This window comes from Ahaetulla prasina, chromosome 8 (genome assembly GCF_028640845.1).
Source record: "Ahaetulla prasina isolate Xishuangbanna chromosome 8, ASM2864084v1, whole genome shotgun sequence".
Taxonomy (NCBI): Eukaryota; Metazoa; Chordata; class Lepidosauria; order Squamata; family Colubridae; genus Ahaetulla; species Ahaetulla prasina.
Window position 1 is genome coordinate 8006895 of NC_080546.1, and position 25751 is coordinate 8032645.

Sequence of the window (25751 nt, forward strand, 5' to 3'; positions counted from 1 at the left end):
GCTCAAATTCAAAGCCCAACAGAAGGCATAAAATCCAGGCATTCTCAGAATCTCTGCCCATTTTTTGCCCAGGATCTCAAGCCATGTGACCCTCTTCATCAATAAACTTTCTTTCCAAGCAACTTCCATGAATCCAGTGTCTTTTTCCCCACTTGGAACTGAACCCAGATGGACATTGGATAAAAATTTGGTGGGTTATGCAAAATAAAAAGAAGATAAAGTTCACTCCGCAGTTGTTTTTATTGGGTATAATTACGGACTGTACGGCAATAGAGACTAAATTGATCTTAAATTTAATATCAGCAGCTAGACTATTGATAGCGCAATATTGGAAGAAGGAATATCTGCCTACCATTGAAGAGTGGATATTAAAAATAGCGAATTTAGCAGAGATGGCAAAAATCTCAGCATATCTGAAAGACTATTCAGAATAGAATAGAATAGAATTTTATTGGCCAAGTGTGATTGGACACACAAGGAATTTGTCTTGGTGCATATGCTCTCAGTGTACATAAAAGAAAAGATACGTTCATCAAGGTACAACATTTACAACACAATTGATGGTCAATATATCAATATAAATCATAAGAAATATGATTTTATAAATATAAATTCACAAGAAAGATATATACTGGAATGAAGAAGATGGATTGATTATATTCAAAACAAATATCAGACCAAGAAGTACCAAATAGCTTATGAATGAATAAAAAGTAAAATGGTATTTGTATATTTTCTTTATGTAAAAGGGAGTTAAGGCTCTAGGGAGGGATGGGAGTTTATGGATAGTTAGCGTATTCTATGATTGTTATGATTGTTAGATGTTATACCCTGTATTTTGCTCTGGGAAGTCCGGGGAGGGATTGGGGGAGGGGAGGGGAGGGGAGGGAGGGGGAGGGGAGGCATTTGTGGAAATTTTCTGTAAAACTTTTTAATAAAAAAGAAGAAGAACATTTACATTTATAAAAGTTACCTATAGATCAGTGGTGGGTTTCAAATTTTTTTACTACTGGTTCTGTGGGTGTGGCTTGGTGGGCGGGGCTTGGTGGGCATGGCAGGGGAAGGTTACTACAAAATACCCATTCCCACCCCACTCCAGGAGAAGGATACTAAAATCTCCATTCCCTCCCCACTGCAGGGGAAGGATATTGTAAAATCTTCATTCCCTCCCCACTCCAGAGGAAGGTTACTGCAAAATCCCCATTTCCTCCGGATCAGCTGGAACTCAGGAGGCAGAGAATAGATGGGGGCAGGGCCAGTCAGAGGCGGTATTTACCGGTTCTCCAAACTACTCTGAATTTCCGCTACCAGTTCTCCAGAACTGCTCAGAACCTGCTGAAACCCACCTGTGGAATGCAAGCTCAAATTCAAAGCCCAACAGAAGGCATAAAACCCAGGCACTCTCAGAATCTCTGCCCTTTTTTGGCCCAGGATCTCAAGCCATGTGACCCTCTTCATCAATAAACCTTCTTTCCAAGCAACTTCCATGAATCCAGTGTCTTTTTCCCCACTTGGAACTGAACCCAGATGGACATTGGATAAAAATTTGGTGGGTTATGCAAAATAAAAAGAAGATAAAGTTCACTCCGCAGTTGTTTTTATTGGGTATAATTACGGACTGTACGGCAATAGAGACTAAATTGATCTTAAATTTAATATCAGCAGCTAGACTATTGATAGCGCAATATTGGAAGAAGGAATATCTGCCTACCATTGAAGAGTGGATATTAAAAATAGCGAATTTAGCAGAGATGGCAAAAATCTCAGCATATCTGAAAGACTATTCAGAATAGAATAGAATAGAATTTTATTGGCCAAGTGTGATTGGACACACAAGGAATTTGTCTTGGTGCATATGCTCTCAGTGTACATAAAAGAAAAGATACGTTCATCAAGGTACAACATTTACAACACAATTGATGGTCAATATATCAATATAAATCATAAGAAATATGATTTTATAAATATAAATTCACAAGAAAGATATATACTGGAATGAAGAAGATGGATTGATTATATTCAAAACAAATATCAGACCAAGAAGTACCAAATAGCTTATGAATGAATAGAAAGTAAAAATGGTATTTGTATATTTTTCTTTATGTAAAAGGGGAGTTAAGGCTCTAGGGGAGGGATGGGAGTTTATGGATAGTTAGCGTATTCTATGATTGTTATGATTGTTAGATGTTATACCCTGTATTTTGCTCTGGGAAGTCCGGGGAGGGATTGGGGGAGGGGAGGGGAGGGGAGGGGAGGGGAGGGGAGGGAGGCATTTGTGGAAATTTTCTGTAAAACTTTTTAATAAAAAAGAAGAAGAACATTTACATTTATAAAAGTTACCTATAGATCAGTGGTGGGTTTCAAATTTTTTTACTACTGGTTCTGTGGGTGTTGCTTGGTGGGCGGGGCTTGGTGGGCATGGCAGGGGAAGGTTACTGCAAAATCCCCATTCCCACCCCACTCCAGGAGAAGGATACTAAAATCTCCATTCCCTCCCCACTGCAGGGGAAGGATATTGTAAAATCTTCATTCCCTCCCCACTCCAGAGGAAGGTTACTGCAAAATCCCCATTTCCTCCGGATCAGCTGGAACTCAGGAGGCAGAGAATAGATGGGGGCGGGGCCAGTCAGAATTTTTACTACCGGTTCTCCGAACTACTCAAAATTTCTGCTACTGGTTCTCCAGAACTGGTCAGAATCTGCTGAAACCCACCTCTGCTATAGATTCATAAACTTTATTATATAAACTTATGTTTGAGCTGAGACATATTTTGATGAAAGCATAGTCATTTATTCGTTGTCATTTGAGGAATTGTTCAACTATACTACATTAGATTTTCACAACCTTGAGAACTTTAAGGCACGTGGACTTCAACTTCCAGAATTCCTCAGCCAGCCTTCCATCTTATTTTTATTTATTTATTTATTTATTAGTCAAGAACGTATTAGGTAATAAGTATAAACATGGATTGGATACATAAAATAGATACGAATAAAAGGGAACATTAGGACCGGGACAGTAGGCACGCTGGTGCTCTTATGCACGCCCCTTGCAGACCTCTTAGGATGGGGTGAGGTCAACAGTAGCCAGTCTAAGGTTAAAATTTTGGGGGTTTTAGGATGAGACCATGGAATCTGGTAGCGCATTCCGGGCATTAACAACTCTGTTACTGAAGTCATATTTTCTGCAATCGAGATTGGAGCTGTTCACTTTAAGTATGAATCTATTGTGTGCTCATGTATTGTTGTGGTTGAAGCTGAAGTAGTCATTGACAGGAAGGACATTGTAGCAGATGATTTTATGAGCTATGCTCAGGTCATACCAAAGGCAGCGTAGTTGTAAATTTTCTAAACCCAGAATTTCAAGTCTGGTGGCATAAGGTATTTTCTTGCGAGCAGAGGAGTGGAGGACTCTTCTTGTGAAATATTTCTGGACGCACTTAATTGTACTAATGTCCGATATGCAGTGCGGGTTCCAGACAGATGAGCTGTATTCGGGAATTGGTCTAGCAAATGTTTTGTATGCTCTGGTTAGTAGTGTGATATTACCGGAGAAGAAGCTATGCAAGATTAGGTTTACAACTCTTAATGCCTTTTTGGCAATGTTGCTACAGTGGGCTTTGGCACTTAGATCATTAGATATGAGTACTCCAAGGTCCTTGACAGAGTGAGGGTCATTTACAAGGTTGTGTCCACTCAGTTTATATTTTGTGTTCTGGTTCTTTTTGCCAATGTGTAAGACAGAGCACACCAACAAAAGTGCGTATAGTCAAGGCGATGGTTTTCCCAGTTGCAATGTATGGCTGTGAAAGTTGGACCATAAAGAAGGCCGAACCCCAAAGAATTGAGGCCTTTGAACTCTGGTGCTGGAGAAGACTTCTGCAAGTCCCTTGGGCTGCAAGGTGATCAATCTGGTTAGTCCTAGAGGAGATGAACCCTGACTGCTCTTTAGAAGGCCAGATCCTGAAGATGAAACTCAAATACTTTGGCCACCTAATGAGAACGAAGAACTCACTGAAGAAGAGCCTAATGCTGGGAAAGATTAAGGGCAAAAGAAGAAAGGGACGACAGAGAATGAGGTGGCTGGATGGAGTCACTGAAGCAGTAGGCATGAGCTTAAATGGACTCCAAAGGATGGTAGAGGACAGGAAGGCCTGGAGGAATGTTGTCCCTGGGGACAATGTTGGGCATGAGCCATTGCTGTTTACAAAGACTGAGCTGAAGAATGTGTTAAAGAGGTTTGCTTTAACTGCTTCATCATTGCATTCTTTACCGTTAGGTCCTTTTAGGGGTGGGATGGTTCTTGAGTCTGTAAGTTTGTTGTTTACAAAATTATAGAAGGCGCGGTTGGATTTCATGTGCAGTTCTCTTCTTGTTTGGTGTGGTAATAGTAGAGTAGAGTAGAGTAGAGTAGAGTAGAATAGAATAGAATAGAATAAATAATTATGGTAATTGCTGCTTTCAATGATGCTTTCTAATGATGCTTTCTTAAGGCACTTGATAAAGTAGACCTACTATTTGGTAAGATAGAAAAAAGGTGGGTTAGACAGCATCACCACCAGATGGATTCGTAACTGGCTGACCAACCACACTCAACGTGTAGTCCTCAGTAGAACTGCATCTACATGGCAGGAAGTATGCAGTAGAGTACCCCAAGGGTCTGTTTTAGGTCCAGTTCTCTTAAACATCTTCATCAATGACTTGGATGAGGGGATAGATGGGGAACTCATCAAATTTTCAAGCTGGCAGGAATACTCCCACCCTGGAAGCTTTTAAGAAAAGATTGGACAACCATTTGCCTGAAATGGTATAGGGTTTCCTGCCTAAGCAGGAGGTTGGACTAGAAGACCTCCAAGGTCCCTTCCAACTCTGTTGTTCTGTTCTGTTCTGTTCTGTTCTGTTCTGTTCTGTTCTGTTCTGTTCTGTTCTGTTCCGTTCCGTTCCGTTCCGTTCCGTTCCGTTCTGTCCTGTCCTGTCCCGTTCCATTCCATTCCGTTCTACTCTTCTCTTCTCTTCTCTTCTCTTCTCTTCTCTTCTCTTCTCTTCTCTTCTCTTCTCTTCTCTTCTCTTGTTCTGTTCTGTTCTGTTCTGTTCTACTCTACTCTACTCTATCCTACCCTTCCATTCCATTCCATTCCATTCCATTCCATTCCATTCCATTCCATTCCATTCCATTCCATTCCATTCCACTCCACTCCACTCCACTCCACTCTTCTGCTCTGCTCTGCTCTGCTCTGCTCTGCTCTTCTATTCTATTCTATTCTATTCTATTCTATTCTATTCTATTCTATTCTATTCTATTCTATTCTATTCTATTCTACTCTTCTGTTCTGTTCTGTTCTGCTTTGCTCTGCTCTGCTATTCTGTTCTGTTCTGTTCTGTTCTGTTCTATTCTATTCGTTAACAAGGGTGTAACCAAGCAAATACTTCTTTTTTTCGCTCTTTGAAACACTGCATTTTGGAATAGCTGCATTCCAAAGGATGAGCTGAAATATGACATAGGTCAAAAGAAAAGGAAAAAAAAAACATTACACAAGTAACATGTGACAATTGCGAAAAATGGAGAAAACCTGTTAGGCAGCATTTGTGAAAGGAATGATAATCGGGTGGCTCACTTGAATTTTCTTTTCCCGCATTCTCACCCTATTCCTCGTATGGATGTTATGTTCTTTTCCTAGTTTAAGTACTTTTCCGGGTACTTTGTGTTCTTTTATCTTGGTCCAATTTATGGATGTCGGAGTTCTCTTACAGACCCCTGCTGAGCCTAAATAGGACAAATATATGCTGTCAACCAGACCCCTGGGTGGATCATTATCTGGCAGTGCTCTGTCATTTTTATTATCTATTTTTTTTCATGAGAGGATGCAGGCAGAAAAACAACGCATGAATATCACCAGTGCATCTTGTAAAAAAAAAATGTCAGCACCAACTGGGCCATCAATGTTAGATTTTCCTTGTTTAGGGTCTGTGTGTGTGTGTGTGTGTGTGTGTGTTTGTGTGTGTGTGTGTGTGTGTGTTGAAGGATGGCAAGAAAATATGATAGTTCTCCATTTGCTGCCATCTAGTGGTCATCGTCTGGATTTGTGCAGCCTCGATATTTTATTTACTTGTATTTATTGATAGCTTGAAGGGACAGGGTGGCTCAGTGGCTAAGACGCTGAGCTTGTCAATCGAAAGGTCGGCAGCTCAGCGGTTCGAATCCCTAGTGCTACCTAATGGGGTGAGCTCTCATTCCTTCTCCCAGCTTCTGCCAACCTAGCAGTTCGAAAGCACGTAAAAAATGCAAGTAGAAAAATAGGGGCCACCTTTGGTGGGAAGGTAACAGCGTTCCGTGAGCCTTTGGCATTGAGTCATGCCGGCCACGTGACCACGGAGACATCTTCGGACAGCGCTGGCTCTTCGGCTTAGAAACGGATATGAGCATCGCCCCCTAGAGTCGGGAACGACTAGCACATATGGACGAGGGGAACCTTTACCTTATACCTTGCTCTTATTGTTTTTACAAATAAGACAAGGTAGCACATCTATCCCACAGACTTTCTTCCTCCTATGTTCCTGACAACAACAACCCTGTGAGGTGGGTTGGGCTGAGAGGGAATGACTGGCTCAAAGTCTCCCAGCTGGCTTACATGGCTAAAATGGGACTAGAACTCACAGTCACCTGGTGATTGGCCTAGACTCACCCAGCTGGCTTTCTATCTTAAAAAGGGACTAGAACTCACCATCCCCTTTCGTGTCCTTCTGAAAAGTAAAGTCAATAGGGAAGCCAGATTCACTTAACAATTCTGTTTACTAAGTTAACAACTGCAGTGGTTCACTTAACAACTCTGGCAAGAAAGGCCGTTAAAAGGAGCAAATTTCACTTAACAAATGTCTCGTTTAGCAGCAGAAATTTTGAGCTCAGTTATGCTCCTAAGTCAAAAACCACCTGTACCACCCTCTCTAGACAAATATGCAACTTTGGTGACTAAAGAACGCAAATCATAGAACGATAGGGCTGGAAGGGACCTCGGAGGTCTTCTAGTCCAACCCCCTGCTCAAGGCAGGAAACCTGATACGATCCCATTCAAATGGTTGTCCAGTCTGCTCTTGAAAACCTCCTGTGATGGAGCACCCACAACCCCAGGAGTCAAGGCATTGTTGAAGGGGATGGATTCAGGGGTGGGCTGCTGGGGGTTCGCAGGGGTTCGGGAGAAGCTCTAGCTAAGATTCTGTGCAGTTCGGAGAACCCCCAAATCCCACTCCTGGCTGGCCCCTCCCACCCCATCCCACCCCTCCCAGAAGTCCCTACATGGCCCGTTTTAAATGCAGAGTGCGTGCGGCAGCTTGGGGAGGGTGAAAAATGGGCCTACCGGAGGTTTGGGAAGGCTAAAAATGGGAGGGCCTCCAGAGCCTGGGGAGGCCATTTTTGCCCTTCTGGAGGCTTGAGAAAAGACTCCCGAGCCCAGGGAGGACAAAAATGCCAAAAAAAAAAAAAACCACTAGGGTGCATGAGGTTGACTAGGCCACACCCACCATGGCCACGCCCACCCGGCAAGAGGGCAGAGAACCCCTTGCTAAAATTTTTGAAGCCCACCCCTGGATAGATGACGATGAGTGAATAAAAACATCATAAGACAACTGGCATCGAAAGAAGGACTGAAAATCTCTTCTTGTGAAAGCAAGTTTAAAAGAATACCAGCTCTAATGATTGGGGGAGGGGGGACAGGAGTCTGATTTAAAAAAAAAACAAACCAGAACAAAATGCAAGAAACATAATTAAAGTCATAAACACATGGGCTGTTCTAATTATTTGACATACTGCGGGTATAATTGATTGGACGCCAGCTGAATTATACATACTTGATCAGAAAACAAGAAAAACTAATGAGCATGAATCAATTAAAGAACCAGAGTTAAAAGTGGGAGCGGATTATTCTAAGTCAAGTCACCATCAGAAAAAAAAGGAAAGCAATGCTTGAAGTATTATGGCGGGCCTAATAAGGATTGCCAATGGAAGTTGTTAAAAACAATTGGAAGGGCTAATACAACATTAAGATTTGCTGAAAATGGCCTTTGCTCAATGTTGGAAACAGCCATGTACACATACAGAGAAACTTGTTATATAAAAGGTCATGAACTGCACAGAAATGGACAAACTAAGGCTAAGTTTAAAAGATAAAGAGACATCGATATTTCATAATATATGGGAACAGAATAGAATAGAATAGAATAGAATAGAATAGAATAGAATAGAATAGAATAGAATAGAATAGAATAGAATTTTTATTGGCCAAGTGTGATTGGACACACAAGGAATTTGTCTTGGTGCATATGCTCTCAGTGTACATAAAAGAAAAGATACATTCATCAAGGTACAACATTTACAACACAATTGATGATCAATATAAATCATAAGGATTGCCAGCAACAAGTTATAGTCATACAGTCATAAATGGAAAGAGATTGGTGATGGGAAGTAAGAGAAGATTAATAGTAGTGCAGATTCAGTAAATAGTTTGACAGTGTTGATGGAATTATTTGTTTAGCAGAGTGATGGCCTTCGGAAAAGGCCGAAGTGAAACATGGACTTCGGAAAAGGCCATTGTGAAACATGGCTGAATTCATCCCTTCCTGACTCCATTATCTCAAACAAAGAATATCAAGTCTATCGATCAGATCGGGAAAACCGAAGAGGTGGTGGAGTGGCTATCTTTTACAAAAAAACACTGAATGTAAAAAATATCCAAGTAGCACATAAACTCTCTCTTCCTGAAACTATAGTATGCGACCTATCCCTTGACACTACTCTTCGATTCTTACTATGCTACAGAGCCCCCGACTATGACATTACCCACGCAAATATGCTAACCTCAATGCTAACATGGACTACCTCTTGCCCATACCCTCTTATCTTCCTGGGTGACTTAAATCTACCTCTCATTAACTGGACAACCAATGAATGTTCAACTGACCCAATCCATACTACACTATACAACGCTGTTACAAACCTAGGTCTTGAACAACTTGTAACTAACAATACAAGACTCAACAACTGCCTTGACCTCATCTTCTGCAACAATCCAAACTCAATTTACGGACTACAAATTAAAGAACCTTTTTCAAACAGTGACCACTGCATGATTGATTTTCGTCTCAATATACGTCCATACTTAAATCGTCATAACACCAGAACTCCCAACTACAACTTCAAGAAAGCCAATTACGACCTTATAAACAACGATCTTTCACTTCTGAACTGGCAAAATCTGTTTGCAACCTGCATAACCGCTGATGACCTCTATAGAATCTTCCTACTTGAAATCAATAGAGTCATTAAATTATATGTACCACGAATGACTACCATGTCCAAGAAAACAAACTACCCATATCAATAAAAAGCTTCAATCAAAAAAAATCCTCTGAAAAGAAACAAAAAGGCTATGTTACAAACTTCAGAAACCGTTACAGAAACATATGCAACCAAATAAAACTCAATGCACAAATTACCACACCAAGCAAGAAGAAAACCTTCTACGCACAAATTCCAATCGTGCCTTTTATAATTTTGTCAACAGTAAACTTAAAGATTCAAGATCCATCCCACCACTAAAAGATTCTAACAACAAAGAATGCAATGACGAAACAGTCAAAGCAAACCTCTTCAACATTTTCTTTGGCTCAGTTTTTGTTAACTCCGATAACACATATCCAACATTCCACAAACGAACCAGCAATGACTATGATGATTTAACTCATATAGATTTCACAGAAGACAACGTTGGTAAAGCTCTTCACAACTTAAAACCATCGCTTTCTATTGGACCTGATGGTCTATGTGCATATTTCTTAAAAAAACTTTCCATTAATATAGCTGAACCCCTAAGTATTATCTTTGATAAAGCTTTCACTACCAGTTCTCTTCCCAAACTTTGGTCACTAGCCACAGTCATCCCCATCTTCAAAAAAGGAGACCCCAGCTTAGTCGAAAACTACAGACCGATCTCCCTTTGCTGCGTCACCTGCAAAGTCATGGAATCTATCATCAATCAATCCATTACCTCACACTTAGAAACTAACAACCTACTCTCCAACAAACAATTTGGTTTCAGGAAAAGTTATCATGTAACTTACAACTTCTCCACTGCAAAAACATATGGACTTCAAATCTAGATCAAGGCAAATCAATAGATGCAATCTACATAGACTTCTGCAAAGCTTTTGACTCAGTAGTACACGATAAACTTCTCCTTAAACTAACATCCTATGGCATCTCAGGACCCCTCCACAAATGGATATCTGCTTTTCTGTCTAACAGACAACAAGTGGTCAAAATTGGCAATGCTTTATCAAATCCTGTTCCTGTCAAGAGTGGCGTTCCTCAAGGCAGCGTCCTTGGACCAACACTCTTTATTCTATACATTAATGATCTTTGTGACCATATCTCAAGTAATTGTGTTCTCTTTGCTGACGATGTCAAACTATTTAACACCACAGACAACACTTCTATCATTCAAAACGACCTTGACCATCTAACCGCTTGGTCTAAAAATTGGCAGCTCCAAATTTCAACCAGCAAATGCTCAGTCTTACATATAGGAAAAAAGAACTCTAAAACTAAGTACATACTAGATGGACATTACCTTACAGACGACCCCCATCCCGTTAAAGACCTTGGAGTTTTCATGTCAAATGATCTAAGTGCCAAAGCCCACTGCAACTACATAGCAAAAAAAGCTCTAAGAGTTGTAAACCTAATTTTGCGTAGCTTCTTTTCCAAAAACACCACACTACTAACCAGAGCATATAAAACATTTGCTAGACCAATTCTAGAATACAGCTCACCTGTTTGGAACCCTCACCACATCTCTGACATCAATACAATTGAACGTGTCCAGAAATATTTTACAAGAAGAGTTCTCCATTCCTCTGAAAACAACAAAATACCTTATCCCACCAGACTTGAAATCCTAGGCTTAGAAAACTTGGAACTCCGTCGCCTTCGACAAGACCTAAGTTTAACTCACAGAATCATCTATTGTAATGTCCTTCCTGTCAAAGACTACTTCAGCTTTAATTGCAATAATACAAGGGCAACCAATAGATTTAAACTTAATGTAAACCGCTTTAATCTAGATTGCAGAAAATATGACTTCTGCAACAGAATCATCAGTGCTTGGAATACTTTACCTGACTCTGTGGTCTCTTCCCATAATCCTAAAAGCTTTAACCAAAAACTTTCTACTATTGACCTCACCCCATTCCTAAGAGGACCATAAGGGGCGTGCATAAGCGCACAAACGTGCCTACCGTTCCTGTCCTATTGTTTTTCTTTTCTTCTTCCTATATATGTTTATATGTATATATACTATATAATCTTTTTGTATGATGTTGTGACAAAATAAATACAATAAAATACAAAAAACTGTTCTTTTGTCTAGTTGTTCTGGTGTGCAGTGCTCTATAGCGTCATTTTGAGGGTAGTAGTTGAAACAGTTTATGTCCAGGATGCGAGGGGTCTGTAAATATTTTCACGGCCCTCTTCTTGATTCGTGCAGTATACAGGTCCTCAATGGAAGGCAGGAACTGTGGTATTAATGGATAGAAAGGAGATAGACAAAGATATTTAGTTACCAAGTATAAACAATAGATAAAACAAGAACACAAATATGTACAATTTAATGTTTGTAATCATTGCACGGATTATTGTTATAAGAAAAACACCACAAATAGCTGTTAAGTGATATAACCTTTTCTTTCTTTTTTTCTATGTTTTTAATGTAAAAAAGGTTTAATAGGGCCTCTGCTGGCTCAGACTGGTAAGACAGTCTGTTATTAACAGCAGCTGCTTGCAATTACTGCAGGTTCAAGTCCCACCAGGCCCAAGGTTGACTCAGCCTTCCATCCTTTATAAGGTAGGTAAAATGAGGACCCAGATTGTTGGGGGCAATAAGTTGACTTTGTATATAATATACAAAAGGATGAAGACTATTGCTTGACATAGTGTAAGCCGCCCTGAGTCTTCGGAGAAGGGCGGGATATAAATGCAAATAAAAAAATAAATAAATATATATATATTTTTTAAAAAAAAGATTTGCTGAAAATAAGGCTGAAAAACCTTGGAAGGAAAAAGATCAGCTATCACTATGAGCAGGGATCAGAATTCTTGGAACCGTGTCCAAGGAAGACAACAAATATTTGGAAGTTCATAAAAGCCAACTGGTATATTCTCAGTAGCTGCAAAAAGCCGAACAGTGTGACAGGGTAAATTGTGTAAGTGGTACCAACAGAAGAGAATATTTGTGTCTCAGGGTTGAACTATGGGGTCCTTGGTGCTCTCTGAGCTGTGTGGTTTTCTTGCAGACGTTTCACGACCCATCTAGGGAACATCATCAGTGCTAGAAGGGAGAGACGTATAGGGAGGAGGAGGAGGAGGAGGAGGGGAAGGGGAAGGAGAAGGAGAAGGAGGAGAAGACTGTGGGGTCCTTGGTGCTCTCTGAGCTTGGTGGTTTTCTTGTAGACATTTCATGAGCCAACTAGGTAACATCATCAGTGCTAGAAGGGAGGAGGAGGAGGTGGAGGACGAGGAGGAAGAGGAGGAGGACTGTGGAGTCCATGATGCTCTCTGAGCTTGGGATGTCGTGTCCCACTCCTCCTCTGACGGCCGGGTCGGGGAAGTCCGTATCAAGTGTGCCTCTGCAGCTCTGCCAAAGTCCTATCAGAGTCCTCAGGGCAGGCAGGAATCCAAGGTGTGACTTCAGCAATCCAGATTAGACTTTGCCTGACTCAGAGAATGCCAGAAAGCAGATCCTTTATATAGGCCATGGGGTGTGGCTCCATGACTCAGCACTTATCCAGGCCTGCCCCTCCCTTCCTTTTGCTGACGTCACCTCTCCATTCTCCGGAAGTGTGGATCTATCCATTGCATCGTTTCATCTCCAGCTGTTGGTAATCCCAGCTCGTGGCTGGCTTCAGGCGCACATGCTAGCGGAGGGAGGTTTGTTTGTTCGGTTTGTCCGGGCATGGTGCCAGGGCTGGAGGCTGGAGGCATGCCAGGACATTCTTCCGAACTATCAGCGTCCAGCAGGAGATAAGAGGGGCCCCGCTGCGGTGGGGGGAGGGGCGAGCGAGGCACAACATGGTTGTTTTCTTGCAGATGTTTTATTACCCAACTAGGGTCTTGTGGAGAAGAGGAGGAAAAGAGGAGGGAAAGAGGCGGAAAGGAGGAAGAGAATAGGAGGAGAAGAAGGAAGACAAAAGTGGGGTCCTTGGTACTCTCTAAGCTTCGTTCTTTTGTTACAGATGTTTCATTATCTGACAAACTGTAACATCATCCGTGCTAGCATGGAGAGCAAACCCCACTCCCTACTAAAACTGATGAATCTACCTGGTTTGGTAATGAAACATCTGCAAGAAAACTATCGAACTAAGAGACCCCCAAGACCAGTGGTGGCATTCAGCCGCTTCTATCCAGTTCGGGCGAATTGGTAGCGGCGGCGGCGAGATACTCCGTCCTCCCACCCGGATGTAATCACGTCCCATTTATTCACATTTTTGATGTTCTGCACATGGGCGGAAGGCCCTGCCCGAGCGCTCACATTTGTTGCTAGCAATCCTTATGATTTATATTGATATATTGATCATCAATTGTGTTGTAAATGTTGTACCTTGATGAACGTATCTTTTCTTTTATGTACACTGAGAGCATATGCACCAAGACAAATTCCTTGTGTGTCCAATCACACTTGGCCAATAAAATTCTATTCTATTCTATTCTATTCTATTCTATTTGTGAACCGGTAGCGAAGGTAAATGAAGAACACCCCTGCCTAAGACCCCATTGTACAGATGGTCCTGAAATCTGAACACAGCTTTCCACACTGCAACATTTTGTAGCTAATGTCTCCAAAATTCTGTCCATTTTTTCTGGGTCATTCACAGCAGAGACACGTCCCAAAGTTCAATTTTCCTATTTACTCAGAGCCCATGTTTATAAAACTCAGAGTAAATCCTTAGAACCACATTAGAGAAAGGTCACCCAATAACACATTTTCCATTGGAACGCAGCAAAGTTTGAGCAAATCCATATTTCAATATTTCCCTGACTTTATATCAGTGTTGAGAGGGAATATAATTAGGCTTTGGTGAGAAATGTCTCTGTCTGCTGAAAAAGCTGGAAAGTGGAAGTTAATTTGGTGGAATCGCAGCAGTGAGAATGGACCTCCAAGACTAAGTGAGCCGTACTGTGCCTGAAGGCATTCTGTACTCAGAGGCTACAAAGGAGGGAGGATATGCAGAACAAATATAGTGTTGTGTCCTCCTCGCCTCCATCTGAATGATGGCTTAATTAGCCGGCTCTTATCAGCTCTGGCAGCAAAAGAATCAGCGTCTGCAAAGACCCCTCGATAGCTGCCAAGACGCTGGTGAGTCACAACCTTCAGCTCTAGTCAATCCGTGGATTTGTCTGATACAAAGAGCTCTTTGTCTGATACAAAGCTCTTGCTGCCTTTTATATCCTGTGGGGTTTGGCTCCATGGCTCAGCACTTCCTATGCCTGCCCCTCCCCTGTTTCTGTCGTTCCCTTCTCTCCTGCCTACGAAACCTGGGATTGAGCCAAGCCTGATTGCTGTCAGCTGGGTCTGCAGGTGTGGCCGGCGGGAGGGGGGGGAAGAGTCAGGAGTAGGAGGCCTCATTATCTCTTTCACTTGGCCTGCTTCTGGCTCCTGGAGCTGAGCCAGGGAGGCCGGTGCTTCCGAGGTAAGTCCTGATGGCCCTTCTCCCTCACTGTCCAAATCACTTTCTGACAGCAGGCCCAGCTCTGAGTCACTTTCTGGCAGCAGGCCCGGCTCCAAGGCACTTTCACGCATGGGGCCAGGTTCGGGGGTGGGAGCCACAACATATAGATATGAAATCATTTTCATTCCGCCGCTCCATCCTGCTCATCACCATCAACTTTAGCAGCATGAAAAAAGTATGGCATCTTGTGGTCCGCCAACAGCCTATGGAGCCAGACAGTGAGGCTGGGGAGGACCATGGGTCAGTCCTGGTGTCAGGGGAAAGCCAGGATGAGGGTTTTGTGGGGCCGGGGCCATCTGGGAGCGATGCACACACTCTGGAGCTCCCAGAGTCAGACACCAGAGAGGCACAGGAACAGGAGGAGCCTGTTCCTAGTGCACGCATGTGAAGAGCTGCCAGAAGGCAAGAACAGCTGAAGCAAAAAGGATGACTCGGGAGTAAGGCCAAGAGATGATTGGCCCCTCCCATAATGCTTAAAAGAGCAGCAATGGCATTTGTAGGAAAGCAACGTTACTACAATTGTTTCTTATCTCTTGTTTCCAAACTTCGTGGGGTTCCAAAGAAGACAAAGGTTTGTGATAAAGCTGAAGGACTTGTTCTGAAGGATTTGTTTTGGAATTAATGTGGACTAAGCTGAGAATGAAGTAGTTCTCAGATGTTCTGATAAAGTATATTTGTTTAGGACTGATTGAGTCTGGTAATAACTACTTGGGCCTGGATCACAATGCATCTGTAATGTGAAACTTCTGACAAATTCCAATAATACTTTTTTTTAATTGTAGTTCAATCGCTAAATCATGTCCAACTCTTTGCAGCCCTATGGTCCACAGCACGCCAGGGCCCATGACCTCCACGGCCTCCTACAGTTTCCCCAAATTCATGTTCATTGCCTCGATGACACGATCTTACCATCCCCTTCTCCTTTTGACTTCAGTGAGAATAATAAAGTTGGAAGGGACTTTGAAGGCCTTCTTTTTAACCTGTGATAGTGAACCTATGACACATGTGCCAGAGGTGGTACACAGAGCCCTCTCTGTGGGCACGTGAGCTGTCGTCAGCTATTCTTTGGGTTTCCAGTGTGCGCATGTGAGCCAGCCAGCTGGTCTTCACATGTGCCAGAGTGCTTGAAACACATAGACCAGCTGGATGGTGCACATACATGCACAGGCCAGCTGGAGTCTTTGGGTTTCCAGTACTTGGGCATGTGAACTTGCATGTACTTGGTGGAGAAATGGTTTGTAATCACTGCCCTGTACCATTACAGAAATATGGTTGTCCAATCTCTTCTTAAAAACCTCCAATGGTGGAGCATTCATAACTTCTGGAGGAAAGTCATTCTACTGGCTTGTTGTTCTGTCAGGAAATTTCTCCTTAATTCTAGGTTGCTTTTCTCCTTGGTTACCGTATTTTTCAGAATATAAGACGCACCTTTTTAACCCCCCAAAAGAGGGTGAAAATTTGGGTGCGTCTTATAGTCCGAATGTAGTCCCGCCCAGCCTCTGAAACCTCCATTTGAGAGGTTGAAAAAAAGCCTCTGAAATGGAGGTTTCACAGGCTGAAAAAAAGCCTCTCAAATGGAAGTTTCAGAGGCAGAAAAAAAAGCCTCTCAAATGGAGGTTTCAGAGGCTGAAAAAAAAAGCCTCTCAAATGGAGGTTTTAGACGCTGAAAAAAAGTCTCTGAAATGGAGGTTTTAGAGGCTGATAAAAAAGCCTCTCAAATAGAGGCTTCAGGAAAAAAATAGCTTCTCAAAAGGAGGTTTCAGAGGCAGAAAAAAAAGCCTCTCAAAAGGAGGTTTCAGAGGCTGAAAAAAAAAAGCCTCTCAAATGGGGGTTTTAGAGGCTGAAAAAAAACCCTCTAAAATGGAGGTTTCAGAGGCAGAAAAAAAGCCTCTGAAATGGAGGTTTCAGACGCTGAAAATAAGAAAGCCTCTCAAATGGAGATTTCAGAGGCAGAAAAAAAAGCAAGGCACAGAGCTCACAACCAACAAACCTGTTGCTAAAATTCCCCTCTGGGAACAGCTGATTGGGGGTATTCTGGGAGGCTGATCCACCTCCAATCAGCCTTTTTCTTATTTTCCTCCCCAAAAACTAAGGTGCGTCTTATAGTCCAAACAATACAGTAGTGTCCAACCATTGCTTCTTGTCCTGCCTTCAGGTGCTTTGGAGAATAGCTTGACTCCCTCTTCTTTGGGGCAGCCCCTGAGAAGACTGCTATCATGTCATCCCCAGTCCTTCTTTTCATTGAACTGCACACACTCAATTGTTTGTTTCCTTATAAAAGCTTGTCAGCTTGAAAAGCTTGAAACAATGAAATCTTGTGGAAAAGTCCAAATCCCTTTCTTTGATTGATCTGTGCAAGTCCATTTTGCATCGAAGATCAATTGCAGATAACACTACTAAATCTATAAGAAGTGAGAGCAGGAGGAGAGGAAACTGGATTGAACCCAAGTGAGAAATTGGAGAACTAAAAAAAAAATGTTTTATCCCCTAAATTTAGGCCAGCTTCTCTTCAAATATTTATGCTAGCCATTCTTTTCATTGTTGGATACAATTTCTGACCTATATTGTGTAATCTGCATCAAAGGCTGAACCAGACAGTTCTGCTAATGCTTTGCTCTCCTTTGCTAGCTTAAAAAAAATGGAATGAGTTAGTGTTTGCTTTAAAAATTTAAAAAAAACAAAAACCCAAAATCTGCAGATTGAAGTTATTGGCGCCAAAGTTTTGTGAAATGAGAAGAAAGCACCTTGACACAAGATGAAAAGTGAAAACAAAAAACAAAACAATTAAGTCACATCACCTAAACAGACGAAACATTACCCTGAATTTTAATCAATATTCCTGAAAAGATTTCTTTTTCCAGTATTCAAAATATATACTCTGTAGACCCAAAGGTACTTTTTCAGGAGGTAACTGGACTTCCTGGTTTTTCTTTGAAGGCATTTCGCTTCTCATCCAAGAAGCTCTGACTGGATGGAGGGGAATGGAAGGAGTTACACTTCTTGCAGACAGTTGATCATTTGCATCCTTTTAGAGCAAAGGTCTCCAACCTTGGCAATTTTAAGATTTCTTCCATGTCCCCGACAGGAGCTGGAGTGAAGGATGGGAGCTCACCCCCACCACAGCAGCATGCAGGTCTCGAACACAGGCTTGCTAACCTCCAACCCAGCATCCTAACCATGTGAGCCACCATACCCCATTCCCTACTCAGGTAGACATGTGGTCAGGGTTTCAACAGATGCCCTAATTAAATCATGAGTCTCGAGCCAAGCTTCCAAAGAAATACAGTTATTTATTAGGAGCTTCATGTTGGTACGTTCCCAAGTGAAGCCAGCTCTGACCCCATGTAATTTACGCTCCAATCATGCAGTGGTGGGATTCAAATAATTTAACCACTGGTTCTCTGCCCCAGTGGTGGGATTCAAATAATTTAACAACCGGTTCTCTGCCTAATGATTTCTTCCAACAACCAGTTCACCAAACTACTCAGAAGGTTAACAACCGGTTCTCCTGAAGTGGTGCGAACTGGCTGAATCCCACCACTGCAATCATGACCCTGTTTCCCTCCCCCCCCAGGGTGTGTCATCAATCACATTAGCCAACGGAGCAATTTCGTGGGTTGTAGAGATCACTCCCCTCCAGCCGCTGTGGGTAACCCTGGGAGACAGCCTTGAGAGAGAGATATCTGGAATGTGGTTTTGTTTTTGGCTGCCATGCTCCATCAGTTTCCCTTGCCTATGGCAACTTCAGTGCAGGTCAGGGATGCTTAGCGAGTTGACATAACTGAAAACAGATGGTCCTTCAAATAACATGGCTTCAAGCCATGTAGAGCTTTAAAAGTGATAACTAGAAACTTGAATTGGAATTGGATCTGGAAGCAAACAGGCAGCCAATGTAACTCCAGCAAGAGAAATGACACATTTTTTGCAAATCTAGGCTTGCGCAAAACCATGCAGGCCGCCACATTTGAACCAATTGAAGCTTCCAGATACTTCAACATCTCCTAAATAACAATATTTTGATTTTTTATTGCTCCCACTTATAAGATCAGTGTTCTGTTTCCTTCCCCACTTCAGACCCATGAGCTGGCCTTCAGCCAGTGGATTCACGGCTCTTATCAGTCCTGGCAGAGAAATCGCAGCTGCCTGCCAAAGTTCAAACAAATGACTCACGTTGCAAGACTTTCAGCTCTTTTTGAAATGGTTCAGCTAAACTTTTGCTTCCCGTGGAGTGAGAGCAGTCCCAAAGCTCCTTATATATCCTGTGAGGTGGGGCTCCTATCCCACCCTTCCTTCTGATGACGCCGTCTCTCTAATCTTCTGAAGCGTGGGTCAAACCAAGCTTGATTATTATTATTATCAGCTGGGTCTGAAGGTGTAGCCTGGGGAAGGGAGGAATCAGGGGATGACGGCCTCATTACGTCCTCCGACTGGTCTGGTTCTGGCTCCTGGAGCCGAGTCACAGGAATCAGTGCTCCCGAGGTAAGCCTTACCGGCCCTTCCCCCTCACTCTTGGAGTCACTTTCAGGCATGGGGCCAGGTTCGGGGGCTGGAGTCACAACAATCGGTGTCTATACTTCTCTTCCTAATGACGGTGACCTTCACGCTTCTCGAAAAGAAAGAGTGATGGGGAAACAGTGACAGAGAAACGACCTAGACCTCTCGAGTCTTGAACCAAATTCTTTCTTTCTGTGAATGTTTACGGCCATCTTACAAACCCCTTGGAAAATCGGGGAAATGCCAACAAACCATTAAATGCAACGCCGCAACAAATGCCCTGCTTGCAATTTTATATTCCTCCAAATGCTTTACAGCGTCTGAAACAACAACAACAACAACAACAACAACAACAACAACAACAACAAATGAAAAGAGCAAAAACTAGTAAAACTCAGCACCGAATTCACTTTTTCCAGTCAATTCTGAGGTAAATTGTATGGGTTTTTTTTTCCTACCAGCTCTTCAGAGAGATTTCCTCCTCTCTGTCTTTTTTAATTTCAAGAGCCAATTCTCTCAGTTCTTCGGCGGGTGTGGAAGTTTCTGTCCATCTGCTGCACAACTGACTCGACAATAGCAACGAAAGGAAAAATCTGCCCTCTGAGGCGTATTTATTCTTTAGCACAAAAATGAGTGTTGGAGGACCAAAATGCTAATTTTGCTGAGGGCATGTTCCGTTTCAAGTGGGTTCAAGAGAAACCCGAAGACTTGCCAGAAACACAGTCGCACCTCTTTCCCCAAGACTTCCACCTCAATGTATGTTTTCTTGTAGCGCTCACTGTTTTTTTATTTTATTTTAAACAAACAGTTTTCCAATAAGAAAAGCACCAGGAGGCGGTTTCCACTCAGGCGTGTTGCATACACTTGGAAGGAAGCTTGAACAATTTATAAAGCAGGAGAGATGGTGCAGATAGAAACCTCACCTCTGCATGGATTGTTGCAATGCCAACGGATTGCTCATTATGACTCGTCCCTTCCAAGTTATTGTTTTCTTCAAGCTGAGCTCAGTTCCTGGTGACTTCAGCTACACATCCATATAATTTGCTTGGAAGCAATCCAGACGCAGCCTGCAATTGCTGCCTTCTGAGATATCTCTCTCTCTTTCTCTCCCTCCCTCCTTCCATTCCTCTCCCCCTCTCTCCTGTATCTATCTACTCACTCCATCCATCCATCTTCCTTCCTTCCCTCCTTCCTTCCTTCCTTTCTTCCTATCCATCCATCTCCCAAACTAATCTTCAGTCCTAATATGAATCAATATCTATCTATCTATCTATCTATCTATCTAATCTATCTATCTTATCTATCTATTTTATCTATCCATCCATCAATACATCCATCCATCTCTATGTATTTACTCACTAACCCACTCATTTATTCTATCCATCCATCCATCCATCCATCCATCCATCCATCCATCCATCCATCCATCCATCCATCCATCCATCCATCCATCTCCTCAAGTATTAATTCCTAATATCTTTCTACTCACTCACTCCATCCTCCATCTCCCAAACTAATCTTTAGTCATAATATCTATCTGTCCATCCTTCCATCCATCTCTCTCTCTCTTTCTCTCTCTCTCTCTCTCATCTATGTATTTATCTCTAAGGTATCTCACTCTCTTCATCCATCTATCCATCCACCCATCTGTATCTAGTCTTCAGTCTTCTAGTTTTCTAGTCTTCTAACTAGTCTTCAGTCTTAATATCACAGGCATTTGCAGCAGAGGTGGGTTTCAGAAGGTTCTGACCAGTTCTGGAGAACCGGTAGCAGAAATTTTGAGTAGGTCGGAGAACCAGTAGTAAAAATTCTGACTGGCCCGCCCCCATCCATTGTCTGCCTTCCGAGTCTCAGCTGATTGGGAGGAAATGGAGATTTTGCAGTAACCTTCCCCTGGAGTGGGGTGGGAATGGAGATTTTACAGTATCCTTCCCCTGCCACGCCCACCAAGCCATGCCATGCCCACCAAGCCACACTCACAGAACCGGTGGTAAAAAAAATTGAAACCCATCACTGCATTTTGCAGGATCTGACCTTTTCCTCAAAATAGTGAAAGCAACATCACAGCACCAGGCTGCAAACTCCATCCCTTCTGAATGGATGCGTGTTGACACAATGCCCATAGAAAAAGAGCACAACTCAACTTGTGGTGCCATGAGGTAAAAGCTTCGGTGTTTTGTCCTCTTTGACCACCTTCTTAGGATACTTCTGCCTGGAGATCCAGTCTATTACTCATTCGACTTAACTCCCAAGCCCAGTGAAGGCTGACAGAAACTTCCATTTATTGAAATAAAGTCCTTCAGAATTAGTGTTATTTTAAAAAAACAAACCCCAAGCAATGGAAAAGGTAGTGATATCTCAAATAAGGTCAAGTATGCATCCTTTTTATTCAGCGATGGTTTTAATATAACATAACAACAGAGTTGGAAGGGACCTTGGAGGCCTTCTAATCCAACCCCCTGCCCAGGCAGGAAACCCTACATCATCTCAGTCAGATGGTTATCCAACATTTTCTTAAAAATTTCCAGTGTTGGAGCATTTACAACTTCTGCAGGCAAGTCGTTCCACTGATTAATTGTTCTAACTCTCAGGAAATTTCTCCTTAGTTCTAAGTTGCTTCTTTCCTTGATCAGTTTCTACCCATTGCTTCTTGTTCTACCCTCAGGTGCTTTGGAGAATAGTTTGACTCCCTCTTCTTTGTGGCAACCCCTGAGATATTTGAACACTGCTATCATGTCTCCCCTAGTCCTTCTTTTCATTAAACTAGGCATACTGAGTTCCTGCAACCGTTCTTCATATGTTTTAGCCTCCAGTCCCCTAATCATCTTTGTTGCTCTTCTCTGCACTCTTTCTAGAGTCTCAACATCTTTTTTACATCATGGCGACCAAAACTGGATGCAATATTCCAAGTGTGGCCTTACCAAGGCATTATAAAGTGGCACTAATACTTCGCGTGATCTTGATTCTATCCCTCTGTTTATGCAGCCCAGAACTGTGTTGGCTTTTTTAGCAGCTGCTGCACACTGCTAGCTCATATCTAAATGGTTATCCACTAGGACTCCAAGATCCCTCTCACAAGTACTACTATTGAGCAAGGTATCACATATACGGAACCTGTATTCAGCCGGTTTGGATCGGTTCAGGCAAACCGGTAGTGGTGACCTGCTGAGGTATTCTGGTAGTTGAAGTCCACAAGTCTTAAAGTGGCCAAGGTTGGAGACCCCTGGCCTAGATTGTTATTTCATTTGGTTCAGCCCTTGTGCCCCTACAAAGGGGACAAAGTAGCTTACAGCAGCTGGCCAAAGGCACTGAGGTTTCTGTCTTGTTCCTCCATCAGTCTCCCCTCGCCTTGTGTTGCATTGCCTCAGGTCCAGCGCTGCCTTCTGCTCTTCGCACACACACAAACAAAGGTAGTTTCCCCCGCCCCACCTAAGTGGTACCTATTTATCTACTTGCAATTGTTGGAAGAAATATCCATCTGGTTCAGTTCTAAGCTGGGGGAAAGGCACTGGAGACAAAATGGAGGCCAGAGGCTGATTGGAAAGAGGATCCATTTATTGATGAAGTGGAACCATCAAGCAGGTGTGATTCTGGGCAGCTGACCACATGGAGTTGAGAGTAAGAGAGGTTTTATAGCTTCTCTTGGGTTTTGCACTTGAGCTTCCTGTTCCTATGCAAGAACATGTATTCTATTGGCTGTTGTCAGACTCCCATAGGTCATGGGGCCATGTAGGGGTCATGTTTGTCTGAGCTAAATGGCTAAAGTTTCTGAGGATGATGCAATGTCCTTAAGCCTAGAGTGGTGGAGCAGGGGTTAGAGTGTGGAACTGCAGGCTACTTCTGCTGATGACTGGCTGCCAGCAGATTGACAGATCGAATCTCACCAGACTCAAGGTTGACTCAGCCTTCCATCCTTCCAAGGTGGGTAAAATGAGGAGCCAGATTGTTGGGGACAATAGGGCTGACTCTGTAAACCACTTAGAGAGGGCTGTAAAAAGCGCTGTGAAGCGGTATATAAGTCTAAGTGTTATTGTTATTGCTATTAAGAGATAGTGCAATGTGGTGAGCTCTGTGTTTGAGTGGGTTAATCCCATTATGTTCTGAAGGGTCATATCTTAATCCCTTCACCCTGGAGCTGAAGGTCTTTTGTTTTGTAGATAGGCTGGCCCAATCTTTCTCAATGGGCATAAAAAACTGCTGGGTGGGGGGGAGAGAAGGAGATTGTGTCTGCTTTCTGTCTTTTAAGAAAAAACATGTTTCTCCACTTCTCATTTAGGGAAATATAATATTCTGCCTTTTTAATATCCCTTAAAATATTTCATTCTTGCAAGCTTCTGAATTGATGAGTAGGCACAGGAGCTCGCTCCATCTCGCAGAGCGGGACTCGAACCGCTGAAATGCAGACCATTTCTAGCCGACAGTTCCAGCGTCACTAACTGCGCCACCACACTAGGGGAAGTTTTGTTGGGAAAAAAGCTACAGGGAGCCAACACTGAAAATGTGTCCAAACAAGTTGGGTTTTGCCTGAAAAGAAACTTTTTTTCCCCCTATGGAAAAAAAAAAACACCAAACCCAGACAATTATTTTTAGGGAAATACTCATAGTGAAACCTTCAAACCTGGCAATTTCTCATTTTTGCTAGGTTTATTTGCATCCGTGTATCTATTAAGAGCCTTTTTCATTAACTTGCTGTTTGAATATTTGCCCAAAAATGGCAATTTAAATTCACATTTATTCTGTCCATGCATGCCATTTAACTATTTATTTCAGCTCAGGAGGCATCAGGAATGCATAATAAAGTTGTTTGTTAATGGAGGTTCATCCTGCAAATTAATATAACGACAGACATTCAAATCATATCAGAATGAACAGGTACAGTACATTTGGCCCCCCCAAAATCTCAGATTGGAATGAAATGCAGGTAGACCTTGAATTACAACCCCAGTAGAGACCAAAGTGGCTAAGTGAGTTTTACCCCCATTTTATGACCTTTCTTGCCATAGTCGTTAAGTGGAGCACTGCAGTTCCTAAGTTAGCACCCTGTTTTCCCGAAAATTAGACCCAATCGGAAAATAAATTCCTAGCATGATTTTTCAGGATGCTCGTAATCTAAGCCCTACCCACCAAAATAAGACCCAGTTACAATTCTCAGCCAGATGGATGCATTTAGTACCGTATTTCCCCCAAAATAAGACCTAAGCAGAAAATAAGCCCTAATGCGTCTTTTGGAGCAAAAATTAATATAAGACCCAGTCTCATTTTCGGGGAAACATGGTTGTTAACCAAATCTGGCTTCCCCCATTGTCTTTGCTTGTCAGAAGGTTGCAAATGAGGGTCACATGACCCTGCAGATACTCTCATAAATATGAGTCAGGTCCAAATTTTGATCATGTGACCGTGGGGATGCTGCAATGGTTGTTAAATGTGAAAAATGGCCATACGTCACTTTTTTCAGTGCGGTCACTAAATGAACTGCTGTATGTCAAGGATTACCTGTATTACTTTTTGGTTTTCTTTTGATTACAGAGCCATGGATTTTTTTTGTCTACCGCAGACGACGGGGAAGAAAAAAAATTGCAGTTGGGAGGAGAGATATTTAAGAATATTGTTCTAAGTTTTTCTTTTCTTTTCCTTCCTTTTTCTTTCTTTCTTTTCCTTCCCTCCTTCTTTCCTTCCTTCTTTTTTCTTTCTTTTCCTTTCTTTCTTCCTTCCTTCCTTCCTTCCTCTTTCTTTTTTCCTTCTTTCTTTTTTCTTTCTTTTCCTTCCTGCCTTCCTTCTTTTTGTTTCTCTTCTTCTTTTCCTTTTCTTTCCTTCCTTCCTTCCTTCCTTCCTTCCTTTCTCTTCTTCTTTCCTCCCTCCCTCCCTCTCTTTCTTTCTTTCTTTTTTCCTTCCTTCCTTCCTTCCTTCCTTCCTTCCTTCCTTCCCTTCCTCCCTTCCTTCCTTCCTTTCTCTTCTTCTTTTCCTCCCTCCCTCTCTCCTTTTCTTTCTTTTTTCCTTCCTTCCTTCCTTCCTTCCCTTCCTCCTTTCCTTTCTCTTCTTCTTTTCCTCCCTCCCTCCCTCCCTCTTTCTTTCTTTCTTTCTTTTCCTTTCTTTCTTCCTTCCTTCCTTCCTTCCTCTTTCTTTTTTCCTTCTTTCTTTTTTCTTTCTTTTCCTTCCTGCCTTCCTTCTTTTTTGTTTCTCTTTCTTTCTTTTTTCCTTTTTTCTTTCCTTCCTTCCTTCCTTCCTTCCTTCCTTCCTCCTTCCTCCTTCCTCTTCTTCTTTCCTCCTCCTTTTCTTTCTTCTTCCTTCCTTCTTCCTTCCTTCTCTTCTTCTTTCCTCCTCCTCCCTCCTTTTCTTTCTTTTTCCTTCCTTCCTTCCTTCCTTCCTTCCTTCCTTCCTTCCTTCTTTTCCTTCCTTCCTTCCTTCCTCCTTCCTTTCTCTTCTTTTCCTTCCTCCTTCCTCCTTCCTCTTCCTTCCTCTTTCTTTCTTTCTTTCTTTCTTTCT

At 42.4% G+C, this 25751-nt stretch overlaps 1 long non-coding RNA gene across 1 annotated transcript in view; it reads left to right on the top strand.

Annotated features, from left to right (window-relative positions):
- The window catches only part of LOC131202984 (uncharacterized), a 72553-nt gene that overhangs the window by 26665 nt on the left and 20137 nt on the right, over positions 1-25751 (top strand). The gene's annotated exons all lie outside the window — the stretch shown is intronic.